This window comes from Coregonus clupeaformis, chromosome 12, assembly GCF_020615455.1.
Source record: "Coregonus clupeaformis isolate EN_2021a chromosome 12, ASM2061545v1, whole genome shotgun sequence".
NCBI classification, from domain to species: Eukaryota; Metazoa; Chordata; class Actinopteri; order Salmoniformes; family Salmonidae; genus Coregonus; species Coregonus clupeaformis.
Genome location: NC_059203.1, coordinates 30371920 through 30385928, shown reverse-complemented (window position 1 = coordinate 30385928; position 14009 = coordinate 30371920). Strand labels below are relative to the sequence as shown.

The window sequence follows — 14009 nt, the reverse complement described above, 5'->3', positions numbered from 1 at the left end:
GGCTCTCAGGAGTTAACATGGGGCGTTGTCAATTTGGTGTGGGGTTTACAAATTCAACTTGAATATTACATACAGCATTATAAGCCTTAGAGACTTCTGTGGATTTAGATCAAGGACTGTTAGCAGGTCAAATTATTATTTTGAGCAAATTGTTTATTTATTGTTTTGAGCAAATTGTTTAATATGTACCCAAGAGGGAATCCGATGGACTCATGGCGAGCTAAAGTTATCTCCTGAGAAATATTAGGTGTGGCATTAATTATAAAGATTATGATTAAGACTTGTTTATGCGCAAAATATTTAATAGATCCTTGCGAGCCCCAAGGAGTGCTATTTTTGTTTAGCAATTTCAAATACTTAATATGTGATAGTATTAACAGCATATACATTATTTCATGACGTGATGTTCAAAACATAAATGTGAAGGTGATGTTCCAGTGGTCATTGGTCATTTAAGACACCTCTCTCATGCCAATAATATATAACAACAAAACGTGTTGTTTTGATGGAATAAACCACAAAGACAAAGGCATATGAGAAAGTCCGGACTTTACTTGATCACTGTTGACATTTCACAAGAAGATCATATTGTATGACTGCTTGGAAGTGTGTTTCATCTGTGGCACATATCCTATTCAGTTGCTGCCTTGCCCTGTAAAATAATAGAAAATATCCCATCTATTTACTAATAAAATTCAGCTTGCTTCTAACGTGATTTACCTATGATGATTTCCAGTAAAGTCATAGATACAGTATTCATGAATATCTTATATATTTATAAATTAATAGAAATTAAGTTCTATTGAGTGAATCAGTTATAGGAATATGTTTTTTACCCTCCACAGAAGTATGTCTTTTTTTTTGTACTTTAACTTTCCAGCATCACGGCTGTTGGCTCACAGCTTGTTGATCTGGGACTCAACGATGTCAGCACACTCCTGAGCTTCCTCCAGCTCATGCTGCACCTTCCTGTACCTGGACAGGTGAGGAAGCCTCCTCAGCTTGTCTCTTGTAGGCCTTCACTTTGAGCTGCAGCCTGTCCACCAGAACCTGGAGCCTGTTCACATTCTTCTTATCCTCCTCAGTCTGTAGGCATTATAGACAATCTCAATAATGCTTCTCGAGACACAATATTCAAAGCCCTATATACTGTATCTACAGTGATGGATATCGTGAATATAAAGATTAGATACCTGGTAGGTGAGCTCCTTGACTCTTCCCTCATATTTGCGTAAAACTTTAATAGCATCTCCTCCACGTCTTTGTTCAGCTTCAACCTCACTCTCAAGCTCATGCACCTGGAATATTGATACAATATTATCTCAATAAATAATTTATTTTCCCATGTTTAACCAAGCCTGAAACTTTTCCACACACATAGATACCTCTTTAACTCCAGTCCAAGCATTTGAAAAAGAGAACAACTGATGGAAATTTAAGCTAGGATTTATTACTCTGTTGCACTTTTATTTATTTTTTGTGTTAAAAAGTATTCTGCACTCATCCCACTTGGCATAAAGTAGCAATAATAAACATGAAAATATTATATACTTTTTACTTCACCTTATGTTCTTATTAGGACAAATAAAGCATCTTGCTCTTTCATGCTCCCCCACGATTGCCTAATGCATTGAGCCTCACTGTAAGGTAAGTGCGAGGTACCTTTCAGCATCCAGTTGTAGAACACCCTAGACTCAAACTCCCTGATGGCTGCACAGTTACCTTCACATTTTGGGTTGGAATGTATGTGAATTGATGTTTCTATTGGTAATTTTGTTTTTAGAAGTGTGCAGTTGAATCTGTACATAAACAGTAACTACATGTATATCCGATTAGCTGTTTTACGGGGTTTGACATGCTAAGAAAAACAGCAATGCTAAAAGAGCAGTTCTTTCATTGACATATACTGTAGTTGTAATATTTTTGTACTAGAATCATATCATTTTTTGTTTTATTATATTGACCTTAATAGCTCTGTTCCAACTTAACAGCTAACTTAAACAGCTGATCTTCCCTGTAATGAGAGAGAGAGAGAGAGAGAGAGAGAGAGAGAGAGAGAGAGAGAGAGAGAGAAATTTAAGCATCTCTGTGCAAGCAAGTGTCTTTGTAGGCCTATGTGCATTTGGAGCTGGAGCTGATGTGGTAGTGAGTGGGAGAGCATGACACAGACTACCACAGGTGTTAAGATGAGGAATACATTTGTGGTGTGGAAGACTGTCAGCATCAGGACCCGGTGACGGTGAGTTGCATAATAACCTTAGTCAGACATGTCTGTTACCATCATGTCTAAATATAGCATGATGACAGTTGTCCAGAGTCCAGATAGTGTACATTCAAGTTTGCAGTATGACCATTGGTGAGTATACAGTATACTAGGGGTGTAATGTACAATATTCGTACTAAACCGTTCGGTATGGAGAACTCGGTTCGGTCCGCACTGTGAACCTGAATTAATACATTTCATGTTATTTTCTTTTCTTTTTAACACTAGGCCTATAGGCTATGCCTACACAGCATTGAAATTTTTTTTGTCGGATATTCCGTTAAAACAACTATAGTCTATACGCACATTGTAATCAAAATTCAAATCTTAATTGGTGCATTTCACACTATCCTTTTGTGAGGCACACTTTGGGAACATTTCGGCTTCACAGTAGAAGCCAAAATGTATTGAACTTAGTAGGAAATCAACTAAATGTATTGAATTTATTAGAACATTAATGAATTTTCCCAAGATGATAAGACATGAACAAAATGCATAAGTGATTCATATTTTCCTTAAGCTTTCTGAAGAGGCAACAGTGCGGGAATGACCCTATCTGTGTGTGCGCGCGTTTGTCTGTCAGTATGTAGCCGTTAACGATGATGCTAATGACAACAGTCTTCTGGTAGATGGAAAGGCTTTCCAAAAAACCTTCTCAATTAAATGTTAACTACAAAGTTGTCTATGCATACCTGGCAGAATGATATAATGATTATTTGCATCAATCCAGTAGTGATTTGTTCAGCAAACTCTGCAATCACATGTGTGCTACAGAAACACTGCTAACCAAACCAGGCTCTTGCTGGTGTGCACCTAAATTAAAGGGAATTTTAAAGGGTATTTTTCCCAGACCTCAAAAATGGTCTCCTGATGTGGTTCAAGCATTGTTGTGGACTTATAACCTCCAATTTTGTTGTTTTTTATTGAAAAAAGTGTGATTTTGAGAATTAAAACATAAAAAAACAGGGACAAATCGGAAACCTGGAAAAACTAATGGATAAAGCGGAATTAGGCAAAAAAATTAAACCGATTTTATAGGGCCGTATATTATATGGTTCATGATCTATTTCTGGGTTAGTTTAAATTTTTTTGCCAAAACAAAAATTAACTACTGTAACTGTTGACATTTCATTTTACGCTGTACCGAAACCGAACCGAACTTTGACCCCAAAACCGCAATACATACCGAACCTTCAGTTTGGTGAACCTTTACACCCCTAGAGTATACCCAATGATGAACAGACTGTAGTCACTCCTCAATTGCATGCATGATATAGAGTGTATGGTTGCATTAATAGGATCTCACAAATTTCAACTTTCTACTGTCCAAGAGTAAACTATGAGCTACTAATACATGAATCCAGTGTATTGGTTGTAAGGGTCTTACAGTAACTGTAAGTTCACTGATGAAAAAAAGCAATTTAGATCGAACGTTACAATTGGAAGGATATATTATAAATGTTTTAAAGTGTATGTTGTGATGTCATGCTGTGATGCTTGTCAATAAATAAACACACATTTTGATGAATGTCTTATTGTTTGTTTATTGTTGATACAGTCCACTCTTCTGTTCCAGGAGCATGAATGCCAGTCTGTTTTTGCTTTAACCAATGTGTTGCATTGTTTGACAGGACAATGATGAGTGCATTGTTGAATGCAGAAAAGGACTGGCTAGCTGCACAGTAAGTGTGGCAATAGTGAGTTTGGACATTTCTTCCATCTTCCACTGGTCTTAGCATGGACTGTCCAAGTATTTCGATATGATGCCAACGAAGGATCATATTCAAGCAGTCTTTCTCCACTAGAATCACAGGGATGGTTTTGCAATGGTTACATCATGTGATATGTTTGGATGATAGTCAATAAAAATGTAACGCATGATGTTCCTTGAATCTTGTTTTACTATAAATATAGTCACTCCCCCTCAGAGGATTGCTGTTACTATTGGTGGTTTACAGACTATTCATACATACATATTTAGAGGAGAGCCGGTGTGACATTTTCAATAAATAAATAAATAAATAAGTTATCTTGCTGTTTGCCTGAGTAATCACTGGTGGCAAAGAATTCCAAGTTGACTTCAAGAAAAGATCCAAGATGATCCTGCATCCATTTTTATGAATAGAAACTGTTACATTTATCTTGACGTAATACTGTACACAACTGCTGATCTAATCCATCTTTGAGAATTCCACAGAGAATAATCTATTATTTTAGCTACATGTGAAGACAAGGAGTGTATTTAAAGTGGAATCCAGTCTGTGTTGTATGTGAAGTGTCAGGATCCCATATCTATCTATCATCTAAACCCTGTGTGTCATTCAATCCCTATGACTGCCTTAGATCTGTCATAATAGTCTCCAGAGTAGCCTGTAAATAGCCTGTTTGGATCCAATGGTGTGGGACAGAGGATCCTAAAAGAGGAAGGAGGGAGGTGAGGGGGAATCCAGAAACAGATTATTTAATCAATGGGCTACATCAAAGGCCGGGGGGGGCAGGTGCCTAGACGGTGTTTCATCCGACACATTGGTGCGGCTGGCTTTCGGGTTAAGCGAGCAGTGTGTCAAGAAGCAGTGCAGTTTGGCAGGGTCCTGTTTCGGAGGACGCATGGCCCTCGACCTTCGCCTCTCCCGAGTTCGTAGGGGAGTTGCAGCGATGGGACAAGACTGTAACTACCAAATGGATATCACGAAATTGGGGAGAAAAAAGGGTTAAAAGTACAAAAAATATATATAATAAAATTAAATAAAAATCATATTTTTCCTGTTTTTTATATTGTTTTTGTACATTAGCTGATGAAACTACAAGTGTGAAAGTGTGATCAGCGTCACAATTTCATGATAGTTGCTGGCTGGAAATACAATCTACGGGACCTTATTTTCAGCAGGTTTTGCATGGGTGGACTTTGTCTTATAGCAGGTGATTTTTTTAATCTGATAAACAGCCCATACAGTGTTTAAAATCACTGAGAAACAACCGTAATGACCATCACTTTTCATAACCAGAAACAATCATAACATGTCCCATAATGCACGGCAGACAGGAATTGTCACCTAACATTAAAATAATGTTCATGCCAGGGATTGGTAAGTCATAAGGACAGTACAGGACAGATGCCTAAAGTATGCCAGTGATGGATGAAGCTGACATTTTCAGGTATTTAGCACCTTATCAAGAAATACCTACAGTAGTGCTTGTCATCAAACACACAAAGCAGCCGACAATGGCATCTTAGATTACGCTTCAGCTCTGCACTTGAGAATGATTATCTTCCTCTGAAAAGTCACAGCTCCTTTCCACAAATAACTTATTAGAGCTTAAAGGACAATTCAACCACTTTGTAATCAGTTATTATGCTGTTAGCATATATGCACTACTATTAGATTTGATACACATTTTGATGTTTTATCTTTTTTGTTAATCATACTGCACGATTCCTTGTTTTAGTCATGTTTGAAGCATTGCCCTTGTCTACAGTATACTACAATTCCCAGGGTGCATTTCACCTCCCAGGATGCAATGCTCCACCCAGTCTGCAGTTAGTTTCGCTGGCTAGCAAGCCCAGGCGAAGTGTATGTCATAAGTTATGAGTGCATTTCACATTAGTTTTGGGTTGTTATCATATTATAATGCTTGCATGAATATCATGCTGAATATATGTTCATTTCATTGTCACCAATCAACTGCATTACACTCAAAAATAATTTGAATTTAGATGCTAACGAATGCTAACCATAAGTTACTGTATCTGATGGTTAGCTAGCATGCTAGCTAGCCCGACTACTACATCTGAAATAATGTTTGCAACAATAACAGCGTTTAACAACAGTCCAAACAACATGTAGGCCTGTTAGAACACAACATGTATTATGAAATGTACAAGCAAATCACTACGGAATCCTGTCTCATGATTGAAGCCTGTATCTTTAGTGGTAACATTAGCCATGCTGCATCTGAAATAGTGTGTTTCAACAATAAAAGCCAAATACAGCCTTAGCGACTGTGCAATAAACCATCCAACAACCCTGTAGGCCTATTGGAACTAATAAAAAGTATGAAGTTTACAAGTAATTCACTACGAAAATATAGGCTATTTGGAAAGTGTGCAATGGCCGCCGGAGCTGCAATTTCATTGGTGATTGTGGTAGTGGTTTTGCCAGTGTTGCCAACTATTTTTCAGTGAGAATGGCTATTGGCTCCTTGATTTGTCACTAGATGACGTTTTGCCATTGCCGCGACACCGTCGCAGCCCCAATTTGCCTGCATCACAGTTGCAGGCACAGCTGCAGTCCCTGACATAGCATTTTCGCCCCCTCTCCCGCCTCACACCCCCTCCCCTTGTGTTTCTCTGCCTGTGTGTGCACCATTGCTGTGACTTCTATTGCACAGACAGCTTCTCCCACTCTTGTTTGGGACAGGATTTAGTGGGAAAAGTCGCTAAATGCTATCAAAACCATAGAAGCTCTCTGTGGTCAAATTCCCCAAAGGCAGCCTGAAAAGTAGCTGAATTTGTCGCTAGCCTCTTTTACCATCAAAAGTCGCTGGAGGGGTCTGAAAACTCTCTAAATATAGCATTAAATTGGCAACACTGGGTTTTGCCCAATTCAATCATGGGAGTTTGAGCCTTGAACAATAGAAAAATATTCTATAGGTTTTTCAGCATCTATTTAAAATATTTACAGATGTTATTAGACTAAGAAAACCAGAGCAACATATAGCAGGGAGTTCCAATATGATCAGAAAACTAGAGGCGAGTCATATAGATAGCGGAAAATGACTGTCCATAATTTATTTTATTAGTCTTCTCAGGGATCCTACTTGAAAACGTCACAGAGAAGCAATTTCTGGTTTTGCTCATCATTAATCAGTCAGTATACATTAAATCATACAATTACACTAAAACTGTGTAGGACATCACTATACATGTCATAATAACAAACCAAATGTAAAAAGTGGCGGAGTTGCCCTTTAAGATGGAATGAAAATAGAAATGTGTTATACAGTGCCTTGCAAAAGTATTCATTCCCCTTGGATTTCATCACATTTTATTGTGTTACAAAGTGGGATTAAAATTGATTTAATTCTAACTTTTTGTCAACAATCTACTCAAAATACTCTTAAGATAAATTCATGTAAAAAAAATTTGATTAATAAAAATTACATATCTTCCTCTGTCCATACAACATATGCTCAGTCAAGTATTGAATTTCAAGCACAGATTCAACTACAAAGACCAGGGAGTTTTTCGAAAGCCTCATAAAGAAGGGCAGTGATTGGTGGATGGGTAACAATAACAAATCAGACATTGAATATCTCTTTAAGCATGATCAAGTTCATAATTATGCTGTGGATTATGTATTAAACCACCCAGACACATCAAATATACAGTCATCCTTCTAAACCGAGCTGCAGGACAGGAATGAAACTGCTCAGGAATGTTACCATGAGGCCATTGGTGATTTTAAAATGACTGATGGGAGAAAACTGAGGATGGATCAGCAACATTGTAGTGACTCCACAATAATGACTTAAATGACAGAGTGAAAAGAAGAATACAAATATACAGAATACAAATATTCCAAAACATGCATCTTGTACGCATGCATCAGTAATACTGAAGGAAAAAAAACACAGCAAAGGAATAGATTTTTTGGCCCAAATGCAAAGCCTTATGTCCAACACAACACATCACTGAGTAACTGCCTCCTTATTTTTAAGCATGGTGGTGGCTGCATCATGGTAGGGTATGCTTGACATCGGCAAATACTGGGGAGTTATTCAGGATAAAAAGAAAAGGGAAGGAGCTAATCACAGGCCAAATCCTAGATGAAAACCTGCTTCAGTCTGCTTTACACCAGACACTGGGAGAGGAAATCACCTTTCAGCAGGACAATAACCTAAAACACAAGGCTACACTGGAGTTGCTTACGAAGAAGACGGTGAATGTTCCTGAGTGGCCGAGTTACAGTGGGGAAAAAAAGTATTTAGTCAGCCACCAATTGTGCAAGTTCTCCCACTTAAAAAGATGAGAGAGGCCTGTAATTTTCATCATAGGTACACGTCAACTATGACAGACAAATTGAGAGAAAAAAATCCAGAAAATCACATTGTAGGATTTTTAATGAATTTATTTGCAAATTATGGTGGAAAATAAGTATTTGGTCACCTACAAACAAGCAAGATTTCTGGCTCTCACAGACCTGTAACTTATTGTTTAAGAGGCTCCTCTGTCCTCCACTCGTTACCTGTATTAATGGCACCTGTTTGAACTTGTTATCAGTATAAAAGACACCTGTCCACAACCTCAAACAGTCACACTCCAAACTCCACTATGGCCAAGACCAAAGAGCTGTCAAAGGACACCAGAAACAAAATTGTAGACCTGCACCAGGCTGGGAAGACTGAATATGCAATAGGTAAGCAGCTTGGTTTGAAGCATTTCAAGGTCCTTGAGTGGCCTAGCCAGTCTCCAGATCTCAACCCCATAGAAAATCTTTGGAGGGAGTTGAAAGTCCGTGTTGCCCAGCGACAGCCCCAAAACATCACTGCTCTAGAGGAGATCTGCATGGAGGAATGGGCCAAAATACCAGCAACAGTGTGTGAAAACCTTCTGAAGACTTACAGAAAACGTTTGACCTGTGTCATTGCCAACAAAGGGTATATAACAAAGTATTGAGAAACTTTTGTTATTGACCAAATACTTATTTTCCACCATAATTTGCAAATAAATTCATAAAAAATCCTACAATGTGATTTTCTGGATTATTTTTCTCATTTTGTCTGTCATAGTTGACGTGTACCTATGATGAAAATTACAGGCCTCTCTCATCTTTTTAAGTGGGAGAACTTGCACAATTGGTGGCTGACTAAATACTTTTTTCCCCCACTGTAGGCCAAGTTAATCTATGGCAAGACTTGAAAATGGCTGTCTAGCCATGATCCCGAACAGCTTGACAGAGCTTGAAGAATTATGAAAATAATAATGGGCTAATATTGCACAATACAGGTGTGTAAAGCTCTTAGAGACTTACCCAGAAATACTCACAGCTGTAACCGCTGCCAAAGGTGATTCTAACATGTATTGACTCAGGGGTGTGAATACTTCTGTAAAGGAGATACTTCTGTATTTCATTTTCAATACATTTGCAAAAATCTCTAAAAACATGTTTTCACTTCGTCATTATGGGGTATTGTGTGTAGATGGGTGAGGAAAAAACATAGGCGGATGCAGTGGATTGAGATGCAGCCCATACAGATATATGTAGCTTAAACTGACAGATTTTAATGGGACATTTTTTATTATGTTACTTAGATTGACACACGCGTGCTCTTAAGGATTTTTTAAACTCTGAATGGGAGAGCAAAGGACAACTCTACCGTAGGAAGTGTTGTCCAACCTATAGTTTTTTTCTTATAGTGGATATTACGTTGAAGATCTGACTGTGTTTCAAAGGTACAAATTCAACATGTTTTATATAAGGTTTGTCTATGTTGAAAATTGGTTACCATGATGACATAAATCCTGTTGCTGAAATTTTACCCTCAAAACAACAGATTTGATTACTTTTTTCAAATCCAATGTATTTTCCACGTAGATTCCACGTCATAATATGTTGACAAATTACTTTGAAACAAAGATGATTTAACCAATTTGTGCCCAGTCGGTAGAGACTAAAGCTCCTTTACTTTTTCCACATTTTGTTACTGTCACGCCCTGGCTCTGGGGACACTTGTATGTTGAGCCAGGGTGTGAGTTTCCATTTGGTTTTCTAGTAGTTGTATTTCTATGTTGGCCAGAGTGGTTCCCAATCAGAGGCAACGAGTGTCAGCTGTTGCTGGTTGTCTCTGATTGGGAACCATATTTAGACAGGCTGTTTTCCCACAGTGGTTGTGGGATCTTGTTCCAGTGTGGTTTGTGTTAGACCGTGGACGTCACGTTATCGTTTGTTGTTTTGTTCGGTTATTCACTAATAAAGAAGTATGTTTGCGTTCAACGCTGCGCCTTGGTCCTCCTCCTTCGACGATCGTGACAGTTACGTTTCAGCCTTATTCTATAATGGATTAAATTGTTTTTTTCCCCTCATCAATTTACACACAATACCCCATAATGACTAAGCAAAAAACAAATGTATTAAAAATAAAAAACGGAAATATCACATTAAGAATTCAGATCCTTTAATCAGGTCTTCTTGGGTATGACGCTACAAGCTTGGCACAACTGTATTTGGGGAGCTTCTCCCATTCTTCTCTGCAGATCCTCTCAAGCTCTGTCAGGTTGAATGGGGGGCGTTGCTGCACAGCTATTTTGAGGTCTCTCAATCGGGTTCAAGTCCAGGCTCTGGCTGAGCCACTCAAGGACATTCAGAGAATTGTCCCGAAGTCACTCCTGCATTGTCTTGGCTGTGTGCTTCGGGTCATTGTCCTGTTCGAAGGTGAACCTTCGCCCCCAGTCTGAGGTCCTGAGCACTCTGGAGCAGGTTTTCATCAAGGATCTCTCTGTACTTTGCGCCGTTCATCTTTCTCTCGATCCTGACTAGTCTCCCAGTCCCTGCCACTGAAAAACATCCCCACAGCATGATGCTGCCAACACCATGCTTCACCGTAGGGATGGTGCCAGGTTTCCTCCAGACGTGACGCTTGGCATTCAGGCCAAAGAGTTTAATCTTGGTTTCATCAGACCAGAGAATCTTGTTTCTCCAATCAAGTTGTAGAAACATCTCAAGGATGATCAATGGAAACAGGATGCACCTGAGCTCAATTTTGAGTCTCATAGCAAAGGGTCTGAATACTTCTGTAAATAAGGTATTTCTGATTTTCATTTTAATGAATGTGCAAACATTTCAAAAAACATGTTTTTGCTTTGTCATTATGTGGTATTGTGTGTAGATTGATGAGGGAAAACATTTATTTAATCAATTTTAGAATAAGGCTGTAAAGTAACAAAATGTTACGAGAAGGGGTCTGAATACTTTCCGAATGCACTGTAGGTAGATCTGGAACACCATCCAGTGGTTGATTTGTGGACTTACAATACAATACACACCGCATATTTATATATCAAGTTGTCCCTGGACTCGGTCATACAAATCAATTTAGAACTTCTTTAAAGGGGCAATCTGCAGTTCAAACATTAACAAAACAGTCACCCCACCACCTCTTTGTGTAAACAGCTAAGGCTGTGTTTACACAGGCAGCCCAATTCTGATATTTTGCCAATAATTGGTCAAAAGATCAGAATTGGGCTGCCTGTGTAAACACAGCCTAAGGCAGGGTTTCCCAACTCCAGTCCTCGAGTACTCCCAACAGTACACATTTTCGCTGTAGCCCTGGACAAACACACCTCATTCAACTCATTGAGGGCTTGATGATTAGTTGACAAGTTGAATCAGGTGTGCTTGTCCCGGGTTACAATAAAAATGTTTACTGTTGGGGGTACTCGAGGACCAGGGTTGGGAAACACTGGACTAAGGGATGGAGCTGGAGAAATGTAAGCACTTTCAAATTCATATACGGGGCTATGGATGCAAGGACTGACTATCCATGAGATCAAAATGATAGTTTTAACCATGTTTTGAAGCTGTGATGGACATGTTTATATTTGTGCTTTTCTATTTACCAATTTCTATGTTCTATGTTTGTGCTTTTCTATAAACCATTTTCTGTGTTCATGCAAGTGACTGATTGAACAAATCCTCACTATCAGTATCTGCAATTTGGCAGTATGCCCAGAACCTTGTTTAGAGAAAGGATATCTCAGTTTCAAGGTCTCAGCTTAGAGAGAAGAAGCCTTGTGAGGTATTGGTCTGTCACATGCATGACCCAGTAATGGTCGGTCACATGAATGAAGCAATGATTAATTATGAATAAGCTAAATCATGCAACTTAATCATGCAACTGCCCCGTTAGAGCTTCTGACAGACGTTCACTATGGTGCATTAAGTTTGTTGGAACCTCTCCAGCGCGCTGACAATAAACAATGATTCATTTAAGATTGACCTTGAGTGTCCCTGTGTAAGAATTTCAACGACAAAGCTATAACGTGTTTGTTTACAATTACATTGTTTACAAAAAATGTAGTAAAACAAGCTCATATTTTAGGGTTAGACATTTGACCTAAGCTCATGAAGCATTAATAAGTTATATTCTTCAAGAATCAATGGATATATATAATTCATTTAAAAGTCAAAAAATGTATATAGCAGTTGAAGATTGCCACTTTAAGTGGAACATTAATAAACAGGTCTCTGGATGGAGAGCAATATGTAAATTAAACATAAAATGCCACAACTTCAACCATCCACTAACAGGGAAACCATTCAAAATCAAGGGGATATCACCAGCTCAACGAAATGTCCATGTGGACTGGCCTGTCGGCAAGACTCACTGTGCACCCAAGACAGTCAGGGATCGACTCCTTTTGCCATTGCGCCACATCTCTTCATCTGCCTCACCTAATCAACATCAAACAGTTGTAAGGAAGCAGTTGCACAATAAAGGCAGTGTTACAGTGGAGGAGACTAGACAGATATCTTGACCTAAAGAAGGTAGTCTTGTAGCATCCTGCATAGGTTTTTTTTTTTTTTTTTTGTGTGTGTATGGAACATTTCTGGGATCTTTTATTTCAACTCATGAAGCATGGGACCAACACTTTACATGTTGTGTTTATATTTTTGTTCAGTCTAGTTCTTTACCATGAAAAGCAAATATTTAAAAGGAGGGGATGAAAGAGAAACTTAATTTTCCAACATCTCCAATATGAAAAACAAACAAATATAATTCAATATAAACTGTTAATAATTAAACTGATTATTTAAAAAAATGTATACATTTTTCTTCAGTGTATGTTGATTTGTTTGTGAGTATTTCTCATCCCTGGACTCAGTCATATACATCCTTTTCAAACTTTCAAATTGCACATGTTAATAAGCAGGTATAATAAAATCATTCAAAACAATAAATTAATAAAACAAACCCTAAATAATAGTACAAAATACTACTGTTGTTACTTACTTGACACTCACGGTCTACTACCCTGTGCACAGTTGCTGCTGCTTGACAAATGTGGAAGCTCAAGTTGTCGAATTTCACAGTAGGACATCAAGGTCCCTGAAAACCAGTGGAGGCTGCTGAGGGGAGGACGGCTCATAATAATGGCTGGAACGGAGCAAATGGAATGGCATCAAACACATGGAAACCATGCCGAGCCAGTCCTCCTCAATTAAGGTGCCACCAACCTCCTGTGCTGAAAACACAATAAGCCTTCTAAGCATGTTGACATTTGCAGAACACAACCAAGCCGCTTGCAATATTTGAAATATGTTCTAATAAGAAAGCAAGTGTTTCAAAGGAGATATCAAGTATCACATTTTTATTGAATACAGGAGACCATTATACCCCGTGGGTAACCACTTGAGAATTTCTTAACCCTCCTATCCACTGCTCAGATCAGATCACCTTTCCAATGGAAATCAAAAGTATTCTTCTGGCAACCTTCTCTTGGTTTTAAATCGCACTATTAGATTCCTTGGCGACTGCATGGCACATTCTTGGCAAAACAGTGGGAGAAAGGTCACCCTGATGCTTTCTTAAACAACTGTCAATCTCTACAGTACATCTTCAGATTCAGATCTAATTTTAGTTAAATGTTCTCAATTTTTGCATTTTTAGTCATTTAGCAGACGCTCTTATCCAGAGCAACTTACAGTTAGTGAGTGCATACATGTTTTTTTTATACTGGCCCCCCGTG

At 38.5% G+C, this 14009-nt stretch overlaps 1 pseudogene; it reads right to left on the bottom strand.

The window, feature by feature from the left end:
* Positions 1-549: 549 nt before the first annotated feature.
* LOC121578469 lies at positions 550-2284 on the bottom strand (annotated as a pseudogene).
* Between the last annotated feature and the right edge of the window lie 11725 nt (positions 2285-14009).